Source organism: Scyliorhinus torazame, chromosome 24 (assembly GCF_047496885.1).
Source record: "Scyliorhinus torazame isolate Kashiwa2021f chromosome 24, sScyTor2.1, whole genome shotgun sequence".
Classification (NCBI taxonomy): domain Eukaryota; kingdom Metazoa; phylum Chordata; class Chondrichthyes; order Carcharhiniformes; family Scyliorhinidae; genus Scyliorhinus; species Scyliorhinus torazame.
Genome location: NC_092730.1, coordinates 34,001,329 through 34,006,605, shown reverse-complemented (window position 1 = coordinate 34,006,605; position 5,277 = coordinate 34,001,329). Strand labels below are relative to the sequence as shown.

At 46.8% G+C, this 5,277-nt stretch overlaps 1 non-coding gene across 1 annotated transcript; it reads right to left on the bottom strand.

Moving 5' to 3' along the window:
• On the bottom strand, window positions 1–82 carry trnas-uga (transfer RNA serine (anticodon UGA)). The gene has a single exon. It is a non-coding gene; the product is annotated as a tRNA-Ser (tRNA).
• Between the last annotated feature and the right edge of the window lie 5,195 nt (window positions 83–5,277).

The window sequence follows — 5,277 nt, the reverse complement described above, 5'->3', positions numbered from 1 at the left end:
CGCTGCGAGCAGGATTCGAACCTGCGCGGGGAAACCCCATTGGATTTCAAGTCCTACGCCTTAACCACTCGGCCATCGCAGCTGCGTTCTATGTGTCATTCATTAGTAATTTGGTCGATGGAATACATTCTAAAACCAGCCTGGAATCACTCCAGGAAGTTATTCCATTCAAGCGACCAATAGTCGGCCGGTGCAGACACGGTGGGCCGAATGGCCTCCTTCTGCACTGTAAATTCAATGATAATCTATGATTAATCTAGGACAAAGGTTCGGCACAACATTGTGGGCCGAAGGGCCTGTTCTGTGCCGTATTTTTCTATGTTGTAATAGTGTTTATGTGAGGAGGGGTTGAATCTTCGTGGAAAATGGCCATTGGATTTGGAGAGAAGCCTTGAGAGACTCGAAAATCTCAACTCCCTAAACGCACAATTCCACTGATTGAATTGTTTGTGTAACAACATCAGTTACATTGGAAATATATTAGAAATTCAAATGGAACAAGACCACACTTCCAGTCTGGAAGAAAATTAAAATGATGGAATCTAGAAATTACGGCACAGAAGGAGACCTGTGCAGGCCGAAAGGTCACGTGATGACCTGTGTCAGGGAACTGGAGCTGGAGCTGCATGAACTTCGGATCATCCGCGAGGCAGAGGGGGTTATAGAGAATAGTTACAGGGAGGTAAGCACACCCAAGGTACAGGAAAAGAGTAGCTGGATTACAGTCAGAAGAAAGAAAACAAACAGGCAGACAGTGCAGGGATCCCTCGTGGCCGTTCCTCTTCAAAACAAGTATACCGTTTTGGATGCTGTTGCGGGGGTGGGGGGGTGGGGGGTGGTGGGGGGGGGGGAATGACCTACCGGGGGAAGGCCTTATCGGCCAGCTCTCTGGCACTGAGTCTGGGTCTGGGGCTCAGAAGGGAAGGGGGAGAAGAGAAAAGCAATTGTAATAGGAGATTCAATGGTTAAGGGAATAGATAGGAGATTCTGTGGTCGCGAGCGAGACTCCCAGAAGGTATGTTGCCTTCCGGGTGCCTGTGCCAGGGATGTCTCGTATCGTGTCTTCAGGATCCTTCAGGGGGAGAGTGAACAGCCAGAGGTCGTGGTGCACATTGCTATCAACGACGTAGGTAGGAAAAAGGGTGTGGAGGTAATAAACGGAGTGAGGCTGGAAGTTAAAAGCCAGAACAGACAGAGTTGTCATCTCTGGTTTGTTGCCGGTCCCACGTGATCGCGAAGCTAGGAATAGGGAGAGAGTGCAGTTAAACACTTGGCTGCAGGAATGGTGTAGGAGGGAGGGCTTCAGGTATTTGGATAATTCGAGTGCATTCTGGGGGAGGTGGGACCTGTACAAGCAGGATGGGTTGCATCTGAACCAAAGGGGCACCAATATCCTGGGAGGGAGGTTTTCTAGTAATCTTCGGGAGGGTATAAACTAATTTGGCAGGGGAATGGGAACCGGATTTGTAGTCCAGCAACTAAGGTAGCCGATATTCAGGACGCCAAAGCGTGTAGTGTGGCAGTGGGGAAGGGAACACTGACAAAGGAGAGTACTTGCAGGCACGGAGATGGGTTGAAGTGTGTATACCTCAACGCAAGAAGCATCAGGAATAAGGTGGGTGAACTTAAGGCATGGATCGGTACTTGGGACTACGATGTGGTGGCCATCACAGAAACTTGGATAGAAGAGGGGCAGAAATGGTTGTTGGAGGTCCCTGGTTATAGATGTTTCCATACGATTAAGGAGGGTGGTAAAAGAGGTGGGGGGTGGCATTGCTAATTAGAGATAGTATAACAGCTGCAGAAAGGCAGTTCGAGGAGGATCTGCCTACTGAGGTAGTATGGGTTGAAGTCAGAAATAGGAAAGGAGGGGTCACCTTGTTGGGAGTTTTCTGTAGGCCCCAAATAGTAGCAGAGATGTGGAGGAACAGATTGGGAAACAGATTTTGGAAAGGTGCAGAAATCACAGGGTAGTAGTCATGGGTGACTTCAACTTCCCAAACATTGAGTGGAAATTCTTTACAAAGAACAAAGAACAAAGAAAATTACAGCACAGGAACAAGCATTCGGCCCTCCCAGCCTGCGCCGATCCAGATCCTTCATCAAAACCTGTCGCCTATTTTCCAAGGATCTACTTCCCTCTGTTCCACGCCCGTTCATATATCTGTCTAGATGCATCGTAAATGACGCTATCGTGCCCGCCTCTACCAGCTCCGCTGGCAAAGAGTTCCAGGCACCCACCACCCTCTGCGTAAAATACTTTCCACGCACACCTCCCTTAAACTTTCCTCCTCTCACCTTGAAATCGTGTCCCCTTGTAATTGACACCCCCACTCTTGGAAAAAGCTTGTTGCTATCCACCCTGTATATACCTCTCATAATTTTGTAGACCTCAATCAAGTCCCCCTTCAACCTCCGTCTTTCCAACGAAAACAATCCTAATCTACTCAACCTTTCTTCATAGCTAGCACCCTCCATACCAGGCAACATCCTGGTGAACCTCCTCTGCACCCTCTCTAAATCATCCACATCCTTCTGGTAATGTGGCGACCAGAACTGCACGCAGTATTCCAACTGTGGCCTAACCAATGTTCTAGACAACTGTAACATGACCTGCCGACTCTTGTACTCAATACCCCGTCCGATGAAGGCAAGCATGCTGTATGCTTTTTTGACCACTCTATCGACCTGCGTTGCCACCTTCAGGGTACAGTGGACCTGAACTCCCAGATCTGTCTGTACATCAATTTTCCCCAGGACTCTTCCATTAACTGTATAGTCCGCTCTTGAATTAGATCTTCCAAAATGCATCACCTCGCATTTGCCTGGATTGAACTCCATCTGCCATTTCTCTGCCCAACTCTCCAATCTATTTATATTTTCCTGTATTCTCTGACAGTCCACCACGCTATCTGCAACTCCGCCAATCTTAATATCATTTGCAAACTTGCTAATCAAACCACCTATTCCTTCGTCCAGATCATTTATGTATATCACAAACAACAGTGTTCCGAGCACGGATCCCTGTGGAACACCACTAGTCACCTTTCTCCGTTTTGAGACACTCCCTTCCACCACTACTCTCTGTCTCCTGTTGGCCAGCCAGTTCTTTATCCATCTAGCTAGTACACCCTGAACCCCATACGACTTTTTCCATCAACCTGCCATGGGAAACTTTATCAAACGCCTTACTGAACTCCATGTATATGACATCTACAGCCCTTCCCTCATCAATTAACGTTGTCACTTCCTCAAAGAATTCGATTAGGTTTGTAAGTTATGACCTTCCCTGCACAAAACCATGCTGCCTATCACAGATCAGACTATTTTCTTCCAAATGTGAATAGATCCTATCACGCAGTATCTTCTCCAACAGTTTGCCTACCACTGACGTCAAGCTCACAAGTCTATAATTCCCTCGATTATCTCTGCTACCCTGCTTAACCAAAAGGACAACATTAGCAATTCTCCAGTCCTCCGGGACCTCACCAGTGCTCAAGGATGCTGCAAAGATATCTGTTAAGTCCCCAGCTATTTCTTCCCTCGCTTCCCTCAGTAACCTGGGATAGATCCCATCCGGACCTGGGGACTTGTCCATCTTAATGCCTTTTAGAATACCCAAACTTCCCCCTTCCTTATGCCGACTTGACCTAGAGTATTTAAACATCCATCCTTAGCCTCAACATCCGTCATGTCCCTCTCCTTGGTGAATAGCGATGCAAAGTACTCATTAGGAATCTCACCCATTTCCTCTGACTCCACGCATAAATTCCTTATTTTGTTTTTGAGTGGGCCAATCCTTTCTCTAGTTACCCTGTTGTTCCTTTCTACGAATAAAAGGCTTTGGGATTTTCCTTAACCCTGTTAGCCAAAGATACGTCATGACCACTTTTAGAACTCTTTATTGCGCGTTTGTGATGTGTCCTACTTTCCCGATATTCCTCCAAAGCTTCGTCAGATTTAAGTCGCCTAGATGAAAAAGGTATCCTTCCTTTTTCATCTTAGCAAGTCTCACAATTCCACCCGTCATCCATGGTTCCCTCATCTTGCCATTTCTATCCCTCAATTTCACAGGGACATGTCTGTCCTGCACTCGAATCAACCTTTCCTTAAAAGACTCCCACATTTCAAATGTGGATTTACACTTAAAGAGCTGCTCCCAATCCACATTCCCTAGCTCCTTCCGAATTTTGTTATACTTGGCCTTTCCCCAATTTAGCACTCTTTCTTTAGGACCACTCTCGTCTTTGTCCATGAGTAAACAAATAGTTTGGATGGCGTGGTGTTTGTGCAGTGTGTCCAGGAAGCTTTTCTAACACAGTATGTAGATCGTCCGACCAGTGGGGAGGCCATATTGGATTTGGTACTTGGTAATGAACCAGGGCAAGTGATAGATTTGTCAGTGGGGGAGCATTTTGGAGATAGTGACCACAATTCTGTGACTTTCACTTCAGTAATATAGAGGAACAGGTGCGTGCAACAGGGCAAGGTTTACAATTGGGGGAAGGGTAAATACGATGTTGTCAGGCAAGCGTTGAAGTGCGTAAGTTGGGAACATAGGCTGTCAGGAAAGGACAGTGAAATGTGGAACTTGTTCAAGGAACAGGTACTACGTGTCCTTGATATGTATGTCCCTGTCAGGCAGGCAAGAGATGGTCGAGTGAGGATACCATGGTTGACAAGAGAGGTTGAATGTCTTGTTAAGAGGAAGAACGAGACTTATGTAAGGCTGAGGAAACAGGTTTCAGACAGGGCGCTGGAGGGATACAAGATAACCAGGAGGGAACTGAAGAAAGGGATTAGGAGAGCTAAGAGAGGGCATGGAAAATCTTTGGCGGGTAAGATCAAGGAAAGCCCCAAGGCCTTTTACACAGATATGAGAAATATGAGAATGACTAGAGCGAGGGTAGGTCCGATCAAGGACAAGAGCGGGAGATTGTGTATTGCGTCTGAAGAGATAGCAGAGGTCTTGAACGAGTACTTTTCTTCAGTATTTACAAATGAGAGGGGCCATATTTTTGGAGAGGACAGTGTGAAACAGTAAGCTCGAGGAAATACTTGTTAGGAAGGAAGATGTGTTGGGCATTTTGAAAACGTTGAGGATAGACAAGTCCCCCGGGCCTGACAGAATATATCCAAGAATTCTATGGGAAGCAAGAGATGAAATTGCAGAGCCGTCTGCAATGATCTTTTCGTCCTCACTGTCAACAGGGGTAGTACCAGGGGAGTGGGGAGTGGCGAATGCCGTGCCCCTGTTCAAAAAAGGGAATAGGGATA